This window comes from Dendropsophus ebraccatus (genome assembly GCF_027789765.1).
Source record: "Dendropsophus ebraccatus isolate aDenEbr1 chromosome 6 unlocalized genomic scaffold, aDenEbr1.pat SUPER_6_unloc_1, whole genome shotgun sequence".
NCBI classification, from domain to species: domain Eukaryota; kingdom Metazoa; phylum Chordata; class Amphibia; order Anura; family Hylidae; genus Dendropsophus; species Dendropsophus ebraccatus.
Genome location: NW_027208415.1, coordinates 545,885 through 569,726, shown reverse-complemented (window position 1 = coordinate 569,726; position 23,842 = coordinate 545,885). Strand labels below are relative to the sequence as shown.

The following is a 23,842-nucleotide window of genomic DNA, read 5'->3' as shown; positions in this document are numbered from 1 at the left end:
GTCAGGCCAGACTGGGCCAGATAAGGGGGCACTGTTCTCATCTTCAGGTCCCCAGGCTGGTGTGTGAGGCCTGAGGACCTGAAGGTAAAATTTACTGATGGTCTTTGTCATTGTGACGATCACTACCCTCAGGTCACGTCACTGGAGTGGTTAAGGCTATGTTCACACAGAGCAAAAGGAGCGGATTACGCAAGGAAATATTTCCGCCTGAAATCAACTGACGCTGAATTCCGAGCAGAATATAAGCAGAATGTAAGCAGAATCCCTGCGTATTCTGCTAGGAAAGTGTTCAGCTCATAATCAGCTCATGACAAATTCAGCGCGGAATACTCGAAGAATCCGCGCTGAATCCGCATGCATTCAGCGCTGAAATTCAGCGAGTATTTGGTGAGTAAACTAGACTATCCCAGAACATATACTAGAATCCTCCTCCCCCCCCCCCCCTTTTCCCCATTTCCGCGCTGATTCAGCGAGTAATTTCCGCTTGTATTCCGCGCTGAATACGCGCGTATTCCGCGCTGAAACAGAAAATCAGAGCCTCATTGGTTTGTATAGGCTTCCGCTAGCGGAAGAATGAACATGTTCATTCTTCTGGCGGAAAGCGGATTAGTTCAGTGCGGAAATTCCACTGTGTGAACTGCAGAGCAGAATTTCCATTCAACACAATGGAAATTAGCTCTGCACCTATTTTAACGGCTGAAATTTCAGCGCTGATTCAGCACAGAAATTCAGCTGCTTTTGCTCAGTGGGAACGAGCCCTAACACTATTGAGCTTATCAATCTACCAAATAAATTCCTATACAATCCCCTCGGGGGGATAGAATTATGCTGGGTAATCACATAGGTTATTCCACACCTGCTGCTACCACCTATACTTATCAGGCAATAGGGGCCTATTATTGATATCTCGCTATATCCTAACCTCAAACTAATCCCAATACAACACAGTGGTACAACTTATCTCAATATAACACTATGGTAATGCTCTCTCTCTTTAGAAGTATAAGTTCTATAAGACTACAAGGAAGAAGCTTATTAATTTTTAAGGTTTAATACACAATTGTGCAATGCTATACAAAAAAAAGGTAATTGTCAGATAAAAACAAACAAGGTTACAAAAAATACATGCCAACAGTTATAAAAGAAAAGGGATAAACAGAATAATATCTTACTGCCGAACAGAAGCAGTATCCTTGCTGTGGGGTACAGCAGAGAAATATGGGCAGCCCCTCCAATCGTGATGTGGATTCCCCAAAGACTGACATTGATTCATGGTTGTGCAGGGATTTTAAGGGCCCTATTCCACAGGACGATTATCGTTCAGATTATCGTTAAATCGTTCGAATCTAAACGATAATCGTTCGGTTGAAATGCCGTTAACGATTAACGACCGAACGAGAAATTGTTGATCGCTTTATAAGACCTGGACCTATTTTTATCGTTGCTCGTTTGCAAAACGTTCGCATTGAATAAGACCTTGTTCGGTCGTTCGCAATAAATACGAACGCAACAGCGAAGAAATAGCAAAGAAAAACTATCGCAATTACGATCATAAGTAACGATTATCATTCCATGGAAATGAGTGAACGTTTTCAGGTCTTTCGCAATAGCGGTCGTTTGAGATCGTTAATCGTTAACGATTATGCAAACGATAATCGTCCGGTGGAATAGGGCCCTAAGCACAAATTTTCCCTCCAGAATTCTGTTGGGTGATGTCACTGAGAGGCGGCCGGTCACATGGTAATGAGGGACACTTCTTTTTTATGAATGCACTCTGTGGTGTATCAATTCCACACTAACCACTAATTTAGAGGAAAGGGACCTCCTATAAATATGACATAATCATCAATCATCTGGGCATATCCCAAGCAACCACTTGATACCAAACATGAATGTATACGGTCCACGTTATCAGACAATATCTAATATCACCTGGTTGCTGTGGGCATATCGCCATGATTTTGACATATGTATGGTGGTGCCTTTCCCTAACCGTATATATACTAAATTTGGTAGCTCCAGCTATGAATTATGACAGATTCCTTTGTTGTAATATTTCCAATTTGAATTCTTTGTTCTAAGTCATAGTGGGCTCAGGCATGTGGGTGAGAGGTCAGAGTTGTAAATAATTGTCCCTAGTGTAGGTGTGAATACTATCTCTGTTTACCAGTGTTTACAGGAGAGTAGCTGTATCTAAAGATTTGGGAGTTAAGCCTAACACCTTACAGAGGCCAAGTGTTTCCCCTGCAAGGGTTAGAAACAGGTCAATTAATAACTCTCCTTGTCACTAGGCGGCCCTTAATATCACAGTCATCAATATACTTAAAATCAACATGTTGATGATGTCTGTAATGTTTAATCTCTAGTCATTTCTATAATGAAAGCACTCTATAGAGTACATAGAGTGCTGAAGGGCAGACTAGATGGACCAAGTGGTCTTTTTCTGCTTATTTCCTTTGTTTTTACAACCTCCCCCCCCCCCCCCTTCGGCTCTGCCCACCTCTCGAAACAGACTGTTGATATATCCTTCACTTAGAACATTGCAGGAGAGTCAAATTTTTAATCTCCACGGCACTGTAGTGACAGAGCCACGCAGATCTGTCATTACAGTGCCGCCAAGATTCAAACAGTTTCCCTGCTGCCGGCATGATTTTCATACATTATGCCGGGTAGAGAGAAAACAAACCAGGACAGCCTTTCACCATCTGTAGGTCTGCAGAATTTATATGGACATGTAAACAGTCTTATTTATTTTTAAAGCTAGGGCTTTGGAGTCAGTTAGTTTTAGCTAAGTTGAGAAAATGTACCTATTCCAACTCCAGCTTTTAAAAAATCTTTCAAAATTTGATCTTTTAAGTTTTTATATGAATTTTATAAGTGTTCCTCATGAATAAATTTTAATATCAATCTAAAGCCCTTATTTTTATTGAAACTATAAAAACCCTTTCTCACATACATTTAGTTTCCTCCATATATCAGTAATAAATAACTGGCCCTATTAGATAAGGGTGGGCAGGGAAAAGTTGGTGGTCACTATTTGTCAGTTTTTCTGAGCTGGAAGAGCCCATTGTGCTGTTCTCTTGCTGGGTGGTAGTATATGAGCAGCAGTGTAACATGAAGATATGCTGTGTAATATAGAGAAGGAGGAGAGGAAGCCATAAGTAGTATAGCAATAACCTCTATCCTCAATGTGGTGTTTTCTCTCTGGGAGAAGATTGTGTGTGTGTGTGTGTGTGTGTGTGTGTGTGTGTGTGTGTGTGTGTGTGAAAATAAAGGGGCAATTCTAGGCAACAGTGGAAAAAATCTAGGAGGTGGTGGTATCATAATAAAGAACTGCTATTTACCTGATCCCATGCCTCCGCAGTGCAGTGTCACGGCTCCTGGTCCTCCAGCGCACTCCCAATCCTCTCATGTCACGGACCCACACAGAAATGCCCACTCAGAGAGACTGGGCACAGCAGCAGTCACCGCCTGGCTGAGTAGGTAGCTCTTGTGAGACCGCAATGATTCAGGAGTGCAGACGCTGACAGAGACCTAATAGATCTGGACTAGTGATGAGCGAACATGCTCGTCCGAGCTTGGTACTCGTTCGAGTATTAGAGAACGAGTACTTATCATCCGTTTCCTGTAAGTTTGGGTGCTATTTCTCAGCCAATAAACATGCAGGAGACTCTGGTACATCCTGCGATCACATGGGACCCATACATGTCGATAGCAGCGATTGGTTAGCCAGATCAGATGACTCTGCCATATAAAAATCGCGGCCGGTAGTGCTCGCTTCAGACCTATGCTGGAAGAGACTAGGGACAGAACTGCTGCTGGTCAAGGAGAGCGTTAGGGAGGGAATTAGCGTTCCAGTAGGCAGGGAATACTAGAAAAACAACCAAACTAACTATATTTTCAGATTTCTGTATTTCTTACTCAACCCATATTTAAGGTCACTACTGCTTGCAGAGTGTGTCAGTGTATTTGTGCAGCCAACACCAGATTGTATCTCACAGCCCTCCAAAAACTAGTGGGACCACTATTATATTTCCAGATTTCTGTCTTTCTTACTTTCTGACTTGAGGTGCTGGGCTGCCCTGCCCCTAGTGTGTTGTCAGAGCGGGTCTTCAGTGCAGCTGGTGGCATCATCAGTCCCTAATAAGCACACCCGCCTTTCAACTGACAGTGCTGACAGGCTGACTTTTATAAATATTTTTTATTTATGTCTTATTGAAGCCATATCCAAGCTCACTGCTAATTACCCTGTGTAATTAGCAGTGAGCTTGGTTGCGTGTGACAAGGGGCGGAACCTGGTGGCGGCTCTGCATCTCGACAGCCTCACACATTACCATGCCTGGCTCACTTTTTTTAACCTAGTGTTGCTGCTGTTCCTTAAAACCTACCCCAATTTGGCTGAATTGCTCACTAAGATGATCCGCATCTGTGCGCATTTCCGCAAGTCAACCAGGGAAAGTTACCCCAATTGCTACAGTCAAATTCACAGTCGAAACAGTGGTGGGGGAGAAGTGGGGAGTCACATTATGCAGGGAATGTTACCCCAACTGCTACAGTCAAATTCATAGTCAAATTCAATTTAGCATCCTTGTCCATTTCGAACCATATTATCTGTGGATGTCCTATTATGGGTGTCTTCTGCCGTCCTTTCACCACTACCTTCTACCTTTTTTGATGTTGTAGCCATTTTGAAGGCAGGATTGACCAGTTCTTTTTAATAGAGAGGCTACCGCACTTGCCCTCTCTTAGAGACTCTTCAAAGGATTAAAAGTGTATTTATTCGATCAAAACAAATTTCGGGGCCTCTTAAGAAGACTGTATTGTTCTTCCGGGGCCTCTTAAGAAGACTGTATTGTTATTCTTCGTCCCTACCTCCAAAGATATGACTCTCACGAACAACTGCATGAGGGGTTGAGGCTAAATCTAGCTGTAATCCGGCTATTTTAGTTTTAGGCGCAGCAGCAGTGCCGTGGGTAAGTGCCAACAGGCGGTGCTCAAACTGCTGAACAGCACCTTCTACCTTCCTTGGATGTTTTAGTCGTTTTGAAGGCAGGATTGACCAGGCCTTTCAACAGTAGCTTCTATCTATCCTTGGATGTTGTATTAGCCGTTTTAAAGGCAGGATTAACCAGGTGTTTTACCAGTAGCTTTTATCCTTCCTTGGATATTGTAGTAGCCTTTTTGAAGGCAGGATTGACCAGGTCTTTTTAATAGACAGGTTACCGCACTTGCCCTCTCTTAGAGACTCTTTTAAAGGATTGAAAGTCTATTAATTTGATCAAATCAAATTCTGGGGCCTCTTAAGAAGACCTGTATTGTTGTTCCTCGTCCCTACCTCCAAAGATATGCCTCACGCACAACTGCATGAGGTGGTGAGGCTAAATCTAGCCATAATCCGGCTATTTTTATTGGATGATTGTTTTGTCCATCTTGGTCTGGGTCTGTGCTGTCAGGCTAGTTTTTGGGAGGCTCACTTGCTACCTCACTCACTTTTAATGGTTCTCTGTGTCCTGACTGCCATGCTCTGACGTCACTACGTCTGCGGAGGAGCGGGACTGGTTGCCGGGGGCCCGCCGATTGCGTCCCCTAGCCGCGGCCAGGGCCTCACCACCCCCGGTCGATCACTTACTTTTAATGGTTCTCTGTGTGCTCACTGCCATGCTGTGTTTGGCCTAATTTTTGGGAGACTCACGGCTACCGCTTCTACCTTGGTCACTTTGTCCTCAACCCTAATGCTGTGTCAGGCTAAATTTTTAGGGTGATTCATATGCTACCTCTCTTTTTAATGATTCTCTGTGTAGTCACAGCCATGCTGTGTCAGGCAAAGTTTTTGGGTGGTTCATCTTATGCTACCTCTGTTTTAACCAGGCTGTTGCCCAGAATTTGGCATAATGGTGCGATTAGTTGGCCTCAGAGGCATCCATGCATGCTGCCCCTGCTGTTTCCTGTCCATTACCGTTGTGTTTCCATCATCTTCTCAGGTTGACAGGTTTTCACGCAACCTTCCCTCTACCGAACTTGGGTCCCCTGCAAAAATGCTTGAGTTGCCCATTGACTTCAATGGGGTTCGTTACTCGAAACGAGCACTCAAGTATCGGGCGATATTCGTCTCGAGTAATGAGCATCTGAGCATTTTAGTACTCGCTCATCACTAATCTGGACCTATGCCTGACCCCTATATCACAGGTATCTGGCATGGTTAGCACTTTTCCTTTCCTTTGTCAGCAGAAAAAGAGCACCTGGTCCATCTAGTCTAGTGATGAGTTGTTCAGGACATGGTGCCTGGAGACTAGCTGCATCCACTGCACAGGACAATATGCTTTATCTTTGCCTTATTCACCCCGAGGTCATGTAGGACATTAGGAAGAAGCCTCTGAGCCAGTTTTACTTTACACTAGTGTGGTAAATAACTCCCCTGGTGTCTGGCCATTTATAAAGGATAAAGTTGAAGTCCCTAACAAAGTTCAGGAGTTGGAGCTGTGACTTACTGACTCCACAGCCCTGTTTAAAGGGCTATTCCCCCCCAAAATTATTTTTGCATTAATACATTGCCCACCTGTAGCTTTCCATCTTTCCAATATAAAGTTATTATAGATTCTGCACAGTTTTGCTATTATCTAGTTGCATTTACCCCAACCGAATGCATAGAATCATCAAACCTCAGTCCAACCAGACACGCTCTCTGCTCCTGGCCCGCACTCTCTGAGACTGCATCACGTGTCCTCCATCTCTTTAATGAGCCGGGTTAGTGCTTTTAACCCAGCACACTGAAGTGAGGGAGCTTGCTGAGACAGTGACAGCTGCTGCTGTTTCATTGTGTTACTAAATTATTTGCAGTACTTTAGAATTTCATTGTAGTCCCACCCACACAGCACACTGTATTCTCTACCTGTAAGGCAGATATTGGAATAAAGTAAAGAACTTATTAATTTATTTTTTCTCTACACGCACATATTATGATCAAGCATCTTTTTTTCTCTCTCCTCACCTTCATGACTGCACCATGGGTGTTAACTCATACCCTTTGGACAGGAAAAGCACAAACACAAGAGGTTAAAAGCCCCTCCCCTTCCTACTATCACCAGTGCTTTTCCTGTCCCTGGAGGGTAAGCACGAGAGGTGGTAGATCCGTGGCAAAGGCAAGGAGGTCCCCCTCTAAGAAGACTACTTCTTACAAGTGGGATTGATCGGGTTAACCCCTTTCCTTCCCATGAGACAGCTGGTGGATCCTCGGATTGCATGGCAAGGTCGCACAGGATGTTCTGTGCTCCGGCGTCCAGATCTCCCCTCCCTGGTAATGTGTCCCGGAGCTGGCTACCTGTGGCAGGTGTGCAGCCTAGTTGGCGGGGCACTTGCGGTCTTCTGTCCGCGATGTGTGGCATCCTGCGAAAGTGGTACATGAGGCCTTGCTCTCAGCGGCTCTCTGGATGGAGGGCGTGCTGACGTCACACGCCGGAGGTGGGCAGAACTTCTGGCCTCTGGAGAATGCCAGGCCACAAATTAAAAGGAGTTTGCATTCTTGCAAGTCATCCATTCCTAAGGTCTGACCCACTGCATCACCAATGGAGAATCTTGCTGCAGACAAGCTTCCTCAGCCATCACTGGCGGTAAGTCTCCCAACCATGTCTGCTACATGTGGTGGGGTCACTATGCTCTATTTCATTGTCCTAGCTGTTCCCTAGTCCTTCCCTATTTTATGCAGGGGCATTTTTACACTCTTGAGTGCATCAGTGTGCTGTGTCACCTGGATGCTAAGGTCAGCAGAGTCTATCCCTTAAGTTACTGATACGACTCTGACTAATCAGTATGTGTTTCATGCTTTAGGCCTTTTTTCACTGACTCTACGGATGCCATATCCATGGAATCTGTGAAAAACAGGGATCACATATCCCCTGCAACAGCCACCCCCCCACCTGGCAGCGCATCCCCAGAGATGAGCGCCCGAGCTTTCTATGTCACCTGCATCCCCTCAGATGAGTGCCAGACCCTTGCCCTGGACCTAGCAGCACATCGCCACCCACAGACAAACTCAGGTTTTAGCCCAATCGGTATAGTTCCAAGCTGCTTCCTTCTCTTGGCTCTCAGGCGCATGAGTGATTAGTGCCCCAGGAAGTCAAAAGACTGGAGTAGCGCAGGACTACGCCGGTTGAGCTGCGACCCGAGTTCGTCTGTTGGTGATGGTGCGTTTCCAGGTCCGAGGCTCATATGAGAGGATGCAGGTGACTTGGTAAGGGGGGAGGGGGTGTAGGTGACATGGTCAGGGTGGGTGAAGGTGTTAGGCGCTCATCTGAGGGGATGCAGGTGACATGGTCTGGGAGGGGGGGAATACACTGGGGTGATACACATCAGTTAAAACAATGGACACAGATTTACAGATCATTTCCCATGGTTTGCAGAGAAAAAATAGATGTTTTTGCGGCCCAGAAAAATCACTGAACTTGTGTTCAGGAAGAGTCTGCACAGAAGCCAAAGACTTCCGGAAAATGTGTTAATTGTAATGCACTGCTCTCTTCCATCTACAAGAGAAACATCTTCTCATCCGGTGTCAATGATTTCTTTAAAAAAGACAGGTCATCCTTCCTATCTGAAATTACAGAAGAAGAAGCAGCAGTATAAATGCCCCAGGCTTTAGGAACATTATAGGGGCAATGGCAAGGGTGGTCGCTGGGGTTACCCCGAAGGGGATAAAGGTAAAAATCTTTTATAACAGCAAGCCCTTCCGGGACACAAAATGCCACTGTCCGGGTTGGGGGGAGCTTCTGGAGGCTTGGACAAGAGTCACTTAGAACAACGGGATCCTGGATATTATCTGCCATGGTTACAAGGTAGTTTATCCAGTCTCTCCCCCCCCCCCCCCCCCACCACAGAAGATTTCTAGTCCCCCGCCAATCTTCTCAGCTTCTTTAGTTGTAGCTTATCTGTAGTGTCAAGAAGCTTATATTGTACAATGTAGTGACCCCTGTCCCAGTGATGGAACAAGGGAAGGGGAACTACTCAAACCTGTCTCATTCAAAAACCAAACGGGACTTAGACTTATCATATACTTTAAGCCTATTAACAAATTTGTCAGATACAGAAGGTTTAAGATGGAATCCATAAACTGTACAACTCGACTTGTCCCAAAGGATGCCATGATGGCTTCAATCAACCTAATAGACCCTTATTACCATGTCCCGGGACATACCTAATCTCAACAATACCTAAGGTTTGTAATTTGCATAGACTGAAGAATCCAGCATTATCATTTCAGAGCCCTCCTTTTCGGGATATCGTCTGATCTTCATATGCATCATGGGGGAGGTCACATCCTTTCTTCATCTGCAAAGGAAGAAATATGTTATTGTTTATCTGTCTAATCTTCTTGTTGCAGATTCCTCCCAGAAGTTGTTACAGGACCTGGCAACTGCCAGAGACCAACTTCTTTCCCTGGTATGGCTAATTAACCAGTAGTCAGATCTCATCCCAGATACCATGAAGGTATTTTTGTGAATCCTCCTGGATTCTGGGAAACAAATGTCTTTTCTTCCCTTGGAAAAGAGAATGACCCTGAAGGAGAGGATTAAAGGGGTTATCCATTGCTACAAAAACATGGCCACTTTCTTTCAAAGACAACACGACTCTTGTCTCCAGTTCAGGTGCAGTTTGCAATTAAAGGGATAGTGTCTCTTTTTTTTTTTTTTTTTTATTTTTTAAATGTAATTATAGAAGATAAGTGGTTTAGTATATAATATATATTATATAATTTTTTTTTATTTTTTTTTTGGCATGTGTCATCAGTGTTTTCAAACACTGTGATGCTTGCCAAGGGGGCTGCCATGTTGAGCAGCATCTGTGTATGATGTCATTTTACGACACCTACACAGATGCTATACGGCACACATGCACAGCATTGAAGTGAATGGATGGAGTCTGTCCCGTTCACTTACACTGTGTTTCCTAAGCTGTGTGCTGCACATGTCCAAAGACATGCGCAGTACACAGCAGTGGGAGGGTGGGGGCACCATTTTACAGAAGTCCACAACTTACAGAAAGTGCTGCGAAAGGTCCTGTGTGCAGCCGGAGGTGCAGTGAGGGAGCGACAGTGCTGGGGCTCTGTATGTGCAGCCAGACAGCGGGGGGCAGCAGGCAGGTGAGGAGATTGATGGACAGGCCCACAATGTAAGGAGTTATGTACAGGACTGGACTGGAGCCGGGCCTCTTATCCAGGGGCGGGCTGGGCCGGAGGGCAGGGTGGCATCTGCCCCCGGGCCAGTCTTCTGCAGTACATTAGAGGGCCGCGCTGAGGTTGCATACCGCCCCAGCGCTCTCCTCTCTGCCACATAAAGGAGCTGCAGGGCCGGTCTGTGATGTGAGCGGGCTGAAGCTGCTCCCCCGTTAAGCCCCGCCCCCTGTGGACTGGTGCCATGTTCCTCGTGGCCGTGGACTTCTTGCCACTACTGAAGGGGGAGAGGACAGCAGGGCCAACAGTGCAGGGAAGCACAAAATAGTTATGACACAATGTGGTGACGAGGAGGCGGGCTGCTAACCTCCAGCTACACCTGCTTCCTGACCATCCCCCCTCCTGCCCTACTCTGGGCTTAGCTGCTGGAAATGTAAGGTACTTCGGGCTGTAGATAGCAGGGATGTCGGGACAGAGAAGAGGGGGGAGTCTGCAGAGCTGGGCTGAGAGAAGTAAACACACAGTCTCCTAGCATTTGTCCCCCCCCCCCCTTCCCCAACCCTTTGTAGCTACTGCCCTGTTCCCTCTATAGCTGCACCCTCTCCCCCAGGCTGCTTTGCCCCTCTCCTCCTGAAGCTGATATGTACCTCCTAAGGCCCCCACCTCCAGACTGCTGTGTTCTCCCATTCAGGCTGCTGTGCGCCCCCCCCCACACACTTCTGGCTGTTCCCCATAGCATGAGGATTCCTATTTGTACTACGACTATTATACTGCACAAAAGTAAGTGTGACTGTGTATGTATGACTGAACTATTTATATGTGTCTGTAACATGTATGTGTATTTACAATGTATGGCCAGGTTCACACTGTGTAAAAACAACGTCCGTAATTGAGCAAATAACAAATAAAGGCCATTTTATTGCACAACTACAGCCATTGTTATGAAATACGGCTGTTGTTTTTACATAGAGTGAACCTTGCCTACTGTATGTGAGTAATTATGCACCCCCCCTACCCATACAGAACCATACAGTGCAATATACACAGATACAGTACAATATGCACTCATACAGATCCATACAGTACAATATACACCCGTACAGTACAATATGCACTCATACAGAACCATACAGTACAATATACACCCATACAGTACAATATGCACTCATACAGAACCATACAGTACAATATGCACTCATACAGAACCACACAGTACAATAGGCAATCATACAGAACAATATACACCCATACAGAACATACAGTACAATAGTCATACAGAACCATACAGTACAAAATGCACTCATACAGAACCATACACACCTATACAGTACCATGCAGTGCAATATACACCCATTGAGCACCATACAGAGCAATACGCACCCATACAGAACCATACAGTGCAATATACACCCATTGAGAACCATACAGAGCAATACACACTCATACATTACCATACAGTGCAATATACAGCCATTGAGAACCAGACAGAGCAATACGCACTCATACAGAACCATACAGTGCAATATACACCCATAGAGAATCATACACTACAATATACACCCATACAGACCTATACACTACAATATACACCTATACACTACAATATACTCCCATACAGTACAATATACACCCATACAGTGCAATATACACCCATACACAACCATACTATTATAACATATATGAAAAACAAATTCTGGTGACATTGCCTATTTAAAGGAGAACTCCAGTGATAATATAATTTTAGACTTCCAGCAAAAGTGATAAAAACTATAGTGAAAATACAGAAACCTCAGTTTCCCAGCATATTGTATTGTAGTCAGTATGATGGAGGTCACCTAGCTTTCTACCCATCCTATACTAAGTATGATGGAGGTCACCCAGCATTGCCACTATCTTATACTCAGTATGGTGGAGATCACCCAGCTTTTCCACCATCTTATACTCAGTATGATCTGGTCACTCGGCTTTCCTACCATCTTATACTCAGTATGATGTGGTCACCCGGCTTTCCCACATCTTAGGGCCCCATTCCATGGAGCGATAATCGTCCGATTATCACTCCATGGAATAGAGACAACGATCAGCCAATGATCATTGTCATCGGCTGATCGTTCATATAGGTTTGGACCTATATTTGTTTGTCTGTCAGCCGAGTCAGGCCGTCCTGACACTGGAGAAGCAGGAGAAGAGGAGCCCTGCCCCATGCATAGGTAATGTTTACTAGTTAAGCTAGGGCTGCAAGGATATCGGTAACAATGTCCCTGCAGCCCTTGTTTAACGATAATTGGGCCGTGGAATAGGCCCAGTAAACAGCGCCGATCTAGCAGATCGGCGCTCGTTTATCGGGCCTCGTCGGCCCGTGGAGTTCCGCCCTACTCAGTGACTGGTAGCCTTGGGGAGCCGCACAGTAGATCTATACTGTGCTACTGGTAATCATATCAGCACAATTATGCAAATTGGTTCCCTTTAAGGAGCAGTCCAGCCCTTATTACCCTCCTCACATCAGTGCAGGGACGGTAGATGGCACCCCGGACCTGTACTTCTTCCAGCAGCGATGTTCCAACAGTTCGGATAACGTCTCCAGCCCTTCTGGTCATTTGTGACCAGGGAATTCCTACTGCTCTGTGTGAAGGGGCCAGAAATCACTTTGTCAATGTAAGTCTATGGGACAGTTCCGTGTCAGCGCTGAGCCGTCCCATATGCTTATACAGGAAAGTGACTTCCGACCCCTTCACAGGGAGCAGTAGCAATTCCTTGTTTACAAATGACTGGAAGGGCTCAATGTGTTATCTGAACTGTCAGAACATTGCCGCTGGAGGGCTTACAGGTCTGAGTAGCATCTACCTTCCCTGCACTGATGTGGGGAGCGTAATAAGTTAGGGCCTTTGGGCGCTTGCCCCCCAGGCTAAAATTTGCCAGCCAGCCCCTGCTCTTATCTGTCCTGCAGAGGAGCTCTGGGAGCTGTCAGGAGAATGGAGAGGTCACATGTGAAGCCATACAGCAGGGGGATGGGGAGACTGATGAACTGTGTAAGGAGTTATGGACTGGGCTGGAGCCGGCCTTTCATCTGTCCCACTGTCTTGCTCTGCTGTATCAGGGTGTAGGGCCGTTTCTAGGTAATTTTGACTACAGGGCGAATCTTGCTAAAATCAAGTGATGTCAGGGGTTCGGTTGTTGCTGTGGAAAAGCAGTGTGTGTATTATGACATAGAGCAGTGTTATTTAACCCTTTTTTTAACTTGAGGCAAAAAAAGTAATTCAGTGACTCACAGGTGACGTCGTCTTTGATCTGGGGCGTCACTTTTCTTCCCCTTCTGGCCCGGACCATCATGATGATTTTTTGCAGCAACAATTTATCTCTTCTGAACCTGCCAGACAAACATTTTAGTATCTGCACTTTTACAACAACTTCCACTTCTTTGTGTCATGTGCAGTAAAGTCAGTAGGTATACGTACAGGGGGTAACCCGCATGATCGCCTGCTGTACCCCCATATAGCAATAATGCCCCCTGCTTTGCCTCTATATAGTAATAATCCCCCCCCGTGCCCCCCCCTTATAGTAGTTATCCCCCCCGTGCTCCCCCTTATAGTAATAATCCTCCCAGTGCTCCTTCCCATAGTAATAATCCTCCCAGTGCTCCTTCCCATAGTAATAATCCTCCCAATGCTCCTTCCCATAGTAATAATCCCCACAGTGCTCCTTTCCATAGTAGTAATCCCCATGTTCTTCCCCACCCACCCTTCCCCGCATTGCCAAATATATACACAAGAAAAAAAAAAACATTATACTCACCTTATCCTGGCATACGGCGGGGTCCTTTTCTCTTCTCATCTTCTGCGCCTGCGAGGAACAGGACGGATCCTTCAGCAGAGAAGATGCCTGTGGGGGCGGCAGCCTGGCGGCTGAGCGCGGTCCAAGGGGGAGCTGCAGGGGATCTGTGGGCGGTCATATCAGCAGGTGATGGGGCGGAGGGCGGCGCGCATGCCATTGAGTGAGGCTCCACACGGTCCGGGGAGGGAGCTGTGGCAGGTGATGGGCCGAGCGCAGGGGCAGATGATGGGGCGGGCGGCGTGCACGGCGCTGAGTGAGGTCCGGAGGGTGCCACCAGCGCCCCCTAGCTGTCGGCGACCCATGTGGACGCCTGGCCCACCCGCTGCTAGAAACGGCCCTGTCAGGGGGGAGGGGCGGCTGTTAGCAGAGGAGCTCCCGGAGCTGATCGGAGAGGTGGTCTAATCACTGTGGAGGATCGTGCATGTACTTTCAGCTTATCTGGCTGGGACCCCACAATAACTAACAGTACATACATGCATTATCCTCCACAGTGATTATAGAACTATAGAGGAACACACCAGTGTATTAGCTCCAAGGATAGGAGCAATTAATGCTGCTGTAGAGGCTCCTAATGTAACCAATCACTGACCCAGCATATAGGAGCCCCAGTTACTTATCACCATCAGCTGCTGTCTCACTGAGGTGGCTGCACAGAACAGAGCACAGTCCTTTCTCCAAATCTCTGAATTCGTACAATTAGCCCGTATATACACTTAAAAAAGCCTGTGTTCTTCTGTATTATATACCTCCTCTCCATGTGTGACACCAGAGAGCAATAGTCTGTACCCTCCTTTACGTATGTATGTACAGGGCCAGGACAAGGAGTTTTGGTGCCCTAGGCAGAGAGGGCAAATGGCGCCAACCCCCCCCCCCCCCCCCAAGCCACTGTTATCAGAATTGGCCCGGCAAAGACAGTGTAAAGCCCAGAAAGTGACCCCACACTGTATTATGAGCCCCAGTACATTCGGTAGTTATCTTATAACATTCTTACCACCATACAGTGATTACATATTGCCTCTGGAGAAAACCAAAAGATATCACTAATGATACCATTGAATAATACCGCCACACCATGGCCACTATCACTACAACCCAGATAACAGAGTGCAGTTACATCCAGTTCCTCACAAGTGACGTCTTCTCTGAGTCTTTCACATTTTCTTTTTCTCTCCATCCAGCCTGGGCCACCTTGAAGTCTTCTCCTGGCTGTGAATCCTCTCTCTAGAATCTGCCAGAGAAACATTTTAGGCTCAGGCACATACAGTAGTTAGGTCCTCTCAGTGGCGGATTAAATGTACTCTGGGCCCCGGGCTGTCCACCCAACCTGGGGCCCCCCCCCCCAGTAAATTCGCCCACATTATAATTTGCTACTGCGTCCCCCCCCCCCCCCCCCCCCCCCACTGTCCCCAATAAACACTGCCTGCCTCCCCTCCCTGCTGGCCCCAATAAACATAATGTTTGGTCCCTTGCTGCTACCCCCAGTAAGCATTGCCCATCCCACCTCCACTGCCCCCAAGAAACATATCGCCACCTCACCTGGTCCCCTGATGTTGCCCCCCCCCCCCCCAAGGTCACAGCAGCACAGAGGATGTCAGGAGAGGAGGGTGCTGATCTTATAGCAGAGGACCGAGCAGCACAGAGGATGTCAGGAGAGGAGGGTGTTGATCTATAGGGGAGGTCCCAGCAGCACAGAGGATGTCAGGAGAGGAGGGTGCTAATCCTATAGGAGATAGTCCCCCTTTATAGATGGTCTCCCTCTTTCCCCCTCTATAGATGGTCCCCCCTCTTTCCCCCCTTATAGATGGTCCCCCTCTTTCCCCCCTTATAGATGGTCCCCCTCTTTCCCCCTTATAGATGGTCCCCCTCTTCCCCCCTTATAGATGGTCCCCCTCTTCCCCCCTTATAGATTGTCCCCCTCTTCCCCCCTTATAGATGGTCCCCCTCTTCCCCCCTTATAGATGGTCCCCCTCTTCCCCCCTTATAGATGGTCCCCCTCTTCCCCCCTTATAGTTGGTCCCCCTCTTCCCCCCTTATAGATGGTCCCCCTCTTCCCCCCTTATAGATGGTCCCCCTCTTCCCCCCTTATAGATGGTCCCCCTCTTCCCCCCTTATAGATGGTCCCCCTCTTCCCCCCTTATAGATGGTCCCTCTCTTCCCCCCTTATAGATGGTCCCCCTCTTTCCCCTCTTATGGATAGTCCCCCTCTCCCCCCTCCCTTATAGATGGTCCCCCTCTCCCCCCTCCCTTTATAGATGGTCCCCCTCTTTCCCCCCTTATAGCTGGTCCCCCTCTTTCCCCCTCTATAGATGGTCCCCCTCTTTCCCCCCTTATAGATGGTCCCCCTCTTCCCTCTCCCTTTATAGATGGTCCCCCTCTTTCCCCCCCTTTATAGCTGCCCCCCCTTTATAGATGCCCCCCAGTGAGTAAATAACACAAAAATAACAAAATATAACTCACCTACCCTGCGTTCCCCCGTCGATCCTCTCTCCGGCTGCCTCCGTCTGATGCGCGGCTGCCGGGGGTGTCCGGTCCTCTCCCCGGCAGCGCGTGCATCACACAGCTCCTAGTGCCGCCTGGGCCCTGACTTCCGGTACGTGCGCTCCCAGTACCGGAAGTCAGGGCCCCAGGCGGCACTAGGAGCTGTGTGATGCGCGCGCTGCCGGGGAGAGGACCGGACACCCCCGGCAGCCGCGCATCAGACGGAGGCAGCCGGAGACTCTTGTGACCGCAAGCGAAACAATGCTTGCGGTCACAAGAGTGCAGTGGCGAGGGGGCCTCCCGGGCGGCATTATAATGTGGGCGGCAAGGCATGGGCCCCCCCGGAGCCTCGGGCCCCGGGCGGCCGCCCAAACCCCCTACATTATAATCCGCCATTGGGTCCCCTGTACCCCTATATAGTAGTTATACCCCTCTGTACCCCTATATGGCCCCATAGTTTTAAGGTGTCCCTGTGCCCCCACTTAGTAATTAGGTATGCTCTGTGCCCCAGTATATTAGTAAGGTCCCAATGTTTTATAGACCCCTGTGTGCTGTCCCCAGTAGTATATAGAGCCCCTGTGTGCTGCCCCCAGTTGTTTATATATCCCCTGTGGGCTCCACCAGTTTGTGTGTGTGTGTATATATCCACTGTGTGCTCCCCCAGTTGTATATATATCCCTCGTGCGCTCCCCCAGTTGTGTATATACATATCCAGTGTGTTCTCCCAGTTGTATATATATCCACTGTGCGCTCCCCCAGTTGTGTATATACATATCCCGTGTGCTCTCCCAGTAGTATATATATCCCCTGTGTGCTGCCCCCAGTAGTATATAGACCCTTGTGTGCTGCCCCCAGTAGCATATAGACCCCTGTGTGCTGCCTCCAGTAGCATATAGACCCCTGTGTGCTGCCTCCAGTAGTATATAAACTCCTGTGTGCTGCCTCCAGTAGTATATAGATGCCTGTGCGCCGCCCCAGTTATATATAGACCCCCTGTGTGCTGCCTCCAGTAGTATATAGACCCCTGTGTGCTGCCTCCGGTAGTATATAAACTCCTGTGTGCTGCCTCCAGTAGTATATAGATGCCTGTGTGCTGCCTCCAGTAGTATATAGACCTCTGTGTGCTGCCTCCAGTAGTATATAGACCTCTGTGTGCTGCCTCCAGTAGTATATAGACCTCTGTGTGCTGCCTCCAGTAGTATATAGACCTCTGTGTGCTGCCTCCAGTAGTATATAGACCTCTGTGTGCTGCCTCCAGTAGTATATAGACCTATGTGTGCTGCCTCCAGTAGTATATAGACCTCTGTGTGCTGCCTCCAGTAGTATATAGACCCCTGTGTGCTGCCTCCAGTAGTATATAGACCCCTGTGTGCTGCCTCCAGTAGTATATAGACCCCCCATGTGTGCTGCCCCCAGTAGTATATAGACCCCCCCATGTGTGCTGCCCCCAGTAGTATATAGACCCCCCATGTGTGCTGCCCCCAGTAGTATATAGACCCCCCATGTGTGCTGCCCCAAGTTGTATATAGACCCCCCATGTGTGCTGCCCTCAGTTGTATATAGTTTTGTGTGTGTGTGTATATATATATATATATATATATATATATATATATATATATATTATTTATTTATTTATTTATTTTTTTATGGATATACACACAGACACACACATTTCTGCATATATATATATATATATATATATATATGTACACTCACACACACAGGCACATACTTATGTATACACACACACATTTATGTACAGTTTATACATACATACACACACAGAGGCACACACATTTATGTACAGTACACACACAGGCACACACTTATGTGTGTATATATATATATATATATATATATATATATATTTCACACACACACACACACACACACTCTTATCTATACACACACACACTCACACTCTTATGTATACACACTCACACTATTATGTACACACACAGAGACACAAAACAGCTACCTCTCAGCTAGGTTGCTTGCACTTTCTGTCCTCACCATCCTGGGACTGTCATGGAGGGGCTGCTGATGATGATGCAGCAGCGATGAGCAGCTGACAGGAGAGGTAGGGGCACACACACTTCCTGGTCCCCCTGTGTGGTCTCTGCAGGCTGCCGTTCCTCACCTCCTCCTCCTCCCTGGCCCGACAGCTGAGCAGCTCCCAGAGCCTGGAGGATGTGCAGCAGGGGATGTGAGTAATGCGCAATACCTGCGTAACATATTGCACAGCTGACACCAGAGAGCAATAGCAAGTACTCACCTGTATTATATACCTCCTCTACCTGTGTAACATGTGACACTGCAGACACCAGAGAACAATAGCCTGTACTCATGTGTATGTGTGTGTGTGTGTGTGTGTGTGTGTATATATATTATATTATACTCCTACCTGTGTACTGTATATACACTGCTGACACCAGAGAGCAATAGCCTGTAATATATATATATATATATATATATATATATATATATATATATATATACTCTCTACCAGAGAGCAATAGCCTGTACTCTCCTGTATTATATAGCTCCTCTACCTGTGTAACATGTGACACAGCTGACACCAAAGAACAATAGCCTGTACTCTCCTGTATTATCTATAGTTCCTCTACCTGTGTACTTCTGTGCAGACAACAACAAAATGTCGCTGCCCAACAGTACACATATCACTTTCCCCCTCTTTGTTCTCCTGTGAAAAGAGGGGGGAGGTGATGATCTCACAACAGTTGAACAGAGACTGCCTCTTCAGGTTACTTTTTACAAGCAGTTTTCCTGCTGGAGCTCCCCCTAGGGGCCATCACTGGGAAATATGAAAAATTTGATAATTTTTCATATTTCCTTACATGTAAAAAAAAATAAAAAAAACACAAATTAACAAAAAAATAAATTTTATTTACGTGTTTTTTTTTTTGTTTTTTTTTTACTTTGTGACACATTCCCTTTAAGCTCCATTCACTTCAATGGTACTGAGCAGAAAAAACCTGCATAAGTTGGAGACAAGAGTGGGGCTGTCTCTGGAAGAAAGTGGCCATGTTTTTGTAGCACTGGATAACCCCTTTAAGCTCTTCCAACAAAAGAAGACCTGTCCATTTAAGGATCCATGACCGCCTGTATTCCGGTGATCCCTTGGGGCCAGGCACATTACAGACCATTACAGAATCAGATTCTGTCATTATGGAACAGGCACAAGTCAGGGTTGGACAAAAAAATTTCCATTTCTCAAATTGGTGGTTGAACCCTGCCAAATCCAAGAAAGTTGTTCTTTGAAAATCCCTTTCCCAAGAATATATTTACCACAGATGCAAGACAAATGGGTTGGGGAGCTTAGGTGGACGCTCACCTCTTCCAGGGCTCTTGGTCTCTGGAGATAGCAGCAAGATCGACAAAGTTCAGAGGGCTGCAGGCAGTCTGCATATCTTTACAGCAGGCAAGAGATATCTTAAATTGATCTCATGTTCAAATTGTCTCAGTGTTACCACAGTAGCACATCTGAGACACAAGGGTAATGCAAGGCTGAACTCACTTCGGTCCATTTCAGATTCGATTTTCTCCTGAGTGGAGCAACAACCACACATCTGAAAGAGTACAGACAACACCCAGTCGAATTATCTGAGCAGGCACGCCATTTTCCCAGGAGAATGGTGTCTCAAGGACTCGGTTTTCCACTCATTCCCAAGACACTGCAGAAGATCGTTGCAGAGCTACATTCATTTTTCTTGTATCATTCTGGCCGAGGAGAGCATGGTTCGGCCTTCTGCAGAGACTGCCCCTGGAATCTCCAATTAATCTTCCTTTGAATCCGGATTTTTTTCCATCAGGGATCAGTTTACAATGCAGACCTGCAGAGACTCAGGATGTCAGCCTGGATCCTGAGAGGTCTATGCTCAGGAGTAAGGGTCTCTCAAAGGTAGTAATATCTACAATTCAGAAGGGTAGGAAGCCAGTCACTGCTTAAATTTATCTTAAAGGGAACCTGTCACCCCCGTGCCGGGGCAGAGCCTTGCCGACCCCCGCTAGAGACCCTTATACTTACCCCGGTGCACGAAGTCCCGCTCCTGGAGCCGCTCCTGCTGCCGAGATATCTCCATTAGAGAGGAGTCTGATGCCCACAGAGAATAATGTCACTATCGGGGGGTGGGCCAGGCTCTGCCCCGGCATGGGGGTTGACAGGTTTCCTTTAAAGGTTGGAAAGTATTTTCTTGCTGGTGTCGTTCCAATTTGCTCTTTTCTAGCTGATCCAGAAATACCTCTTATCCTGGACAACTTACAGGCGGGGTTAGACAAGGGTCTTAAACCAGCTATCCTTAAAGTGCAGGTATCAGCCTTGTCCACTATTTACGATTCTAACATTGGGGATCAGGTTCATGAACAATGCTTCTAGACAGAATTCTGCAGAATATCCTACAAGACAGCCTTCTTTGTAGCCATAGTCTCTGCTAGACGAGTAGGAGAGATCCAGGCTCTTATTATCTGTGAACCTTACTGTCTTATCCAGGATGACAGAATAGTGTTAAAGACTGATCCCAATTTCCTTCCCAAGGTAGTGTCAACTTTATATCGGTCTCAGGACATTGTCCTGCCCTCATTTTGTAATTCTTCCAGAACTGATCTAGAACGGAAGTTTCACTCCTTGGATGTCAGGAGGGCGGTGCTATAGTGCCTGGAATCTTGTGGTCCCTGGAGGAAGGATGAGACTCCGTTCATTCAGTTCCAAGGGAGGATTAGGAACTGGATTAGGAATGCCATCTTAGAAACATGTAATTTACAGGATTTACCATAACCTCTATTGATTAAAGCTCATTCTACCTGAGCCATTATCTACTATTTGGGCTGAGAGAGCCTGCGTTTTAATAGAACACATTTGCTGAGCTGCCACCTGGTCTACTCCACATACTTTCATGAGGCATTACAGACTGCAGCTTCAGTCTAATGAAGACCCTTTGATTTATCAAAGGGTGTAAAATTTAGACTGGTGCAAACTGCCCACAGCAACCAATCACAGCTCTGCTTTCCTTTCAGCACTGCCTAAAGCTGAGCTGTGATTGGTTGCTGTGGGTAGTTTGCACCAGTCTAAATTTTACACCCTTTGATAAATCTCCCCCCTAGTGTTTGGCAGGAAGGTTCTTCAGGCTGTGGTCCCACCCTACTCCTGTGACCATGGTATTACTCCTGTGGTGCCGTTGTGAAGGTGAGGAGAGAAAATTGTATTCGTCTCTGTATTCTCCAAAACCTTCACAACGGCATCTGCATCCCTCCCTATATTATATTGCTAAATATAAAACTCACATGATGCCAAGAATTGTTATAATGCACTGGTGATGGTGGGAAGGGGCTTTTAACCTCTCGTGTTTGTGCTTTTCCAGTCCCTAGGGTACAAGCTAACTCCCATGGTGCCTTTGAGAAGGTTTTGAAGAAATTCGCTCATCTCTAACCCTTAGATGACTGGGCCAATTAAAATTTTAGCGTTTTTGCCTAAAAGGCCATAGCACTTGCATTTTTTCACTTAGAAACCCACACGAGCCCTTATTTTTTGCGCCACAAATTGTACTTTGCAATGACAGGCTGAATTTTTGCATAAGGCTATCGCATAAAGTACACTGCAGAACCAAAAAACAATTGAATGTGTGGTGAAATTGGGAAAAAAAGGTTTGGGGTTTTTTTTACGCCGTTCGCCCTGGGGTTATATATGTTTCTCAAATTGGTATGAATACAACGACAAGTTTTATTTTATTTGATGGCTTTTAAAAAATTCAAACCATTTAAAAAAAATGTTTCTTAAAATCGCTCTATTACCATGCTTATAGCGCTTTTATCCTTTGGTCTATGGAGCTGTCTGAGGTGTAATTTTTTTTGCGCCATTATCTGTACTTTCTATCGGCATCCTGATTGCGCATATGCGACTTTTTCATCGCTTTTTATTACAGTTTTTCTGAATTTGTTGCGACCAAAAATGCGCAATTTTGCACTTGGAATTGTTTCACGCTTATGCTATTTACCGTGCGAGATCAGGAATGAAATAAATTACCAGTTTGGGCAATTACGCGCGGCGATAGAAAACATGTTTATTTTATTTTTATTTATAAAATGGGAAAAGGGGGGTGATTCAAACTTTCATTAGGGGAGTTTTTTTTTTTTTTATTAATAAAACATTTTTTTTACACATATACTAGAAGCCCCCCTGGGGGACTTCTAGTATGACTGCTCTGACCTCTCATTGAAATCTATGCAGTATAGTAATACTGCATAGATTGATCAGCGCCATTACGGTGCAGACTCCGGCCGGTATGAGATGCGGGGATCGCTCCTCTGCGACCACCATCCCCCCCACTAGACACCAGGGATTGTAAAAAGCTAGTTTTTAAATGCAGCTGTTAACTTTGACAGCTGCATTTAAAAAGCTCATAGCCGCGGTCCTGGGCTGCATAAAGCACCCGGGATTGTGGCGGTTCAGAGCGGGGCCGCCGCGCGGCCCCCTTCTGAATCCCTCTGGCGACCTTAGGACGTACGGGTACGCCCAGGGTCGTCTAAGGGCTAATTATAATGGTATTGTTTTTCCATAATGGTAGTGAGACAGTTACAACTGGAATTAAAGGGAACTCCAGTAATCCCATAAAAATACAAAAATAAACAATGCTGAGAAAGCACATAGGTGCATTCACCGATCCCTCACAGATTGTCTGACACCTTTTCCCGCTTGTCTACTCTGCTCCTAGCCCCAGTTTCAACTGGTGGGTACCTGCCCATCTTGTAGTATCTACCCACTGGCTCCATCTCCTTCTGCTTTGCAAAGTAAACAGTATTTATATCTAGATTAGAGCTAGAGAGAGATGAAACAACAGTGTCACCTTTCCCCTATACAACAGGGGTGGCAGGAGAGGCTGTTGTTTTCCCTGGTCAGGTGATCACTGTGTCAGCGGTGGGCAGGTTACAGATAAGGTGTTACAGCTTGCCTGCCACCAGAAGAGACAGATCATGTGACCTCTGTCTTAGAAGGGAGGGGACAGAGAAGTGGAGATAGAGTGGAGCAGGCATGTGAGAATTGTCAGCAGCTTCAGGTTAAGGATGTACTGCAGACAAACTGACTAATTCATGTGATTGAAACCTATTACATACAAGGTTAGATTATGGGTGGGGATTGAGCAGAGTTAAACCTATGTTACCTGGAGTTCCCCCTTAATGTTCATATTATTAATATTCTCCTATTTAATGCACATATTCTGAAGGCCTTGGCCATTTATTTGGGCTTTCTTTAGTAGTCATACTCATCATAGATTATCCAGCATTGGAAGTGAAAACTACTAAAACTGGTATTTACATGACATGTATCATGTTAACATTGTAGATGTGCCCTGGTACCTC

At 46.4% G+C, this 23,842-nt stretch overlaps 1 protein-coding gene across 5 annotated transcripts in view; it reads left to right on the top strand.

The window, feature by feature from the left end:
* Positions 1-23,842, top strand: part of LATS1 (large tumor suppressor kinase 1) — an 83,910-nt gene that overhangs the window by 31,699 nt on the left and 28,369 nt on the right. The window lies entirely within an intron of this gene.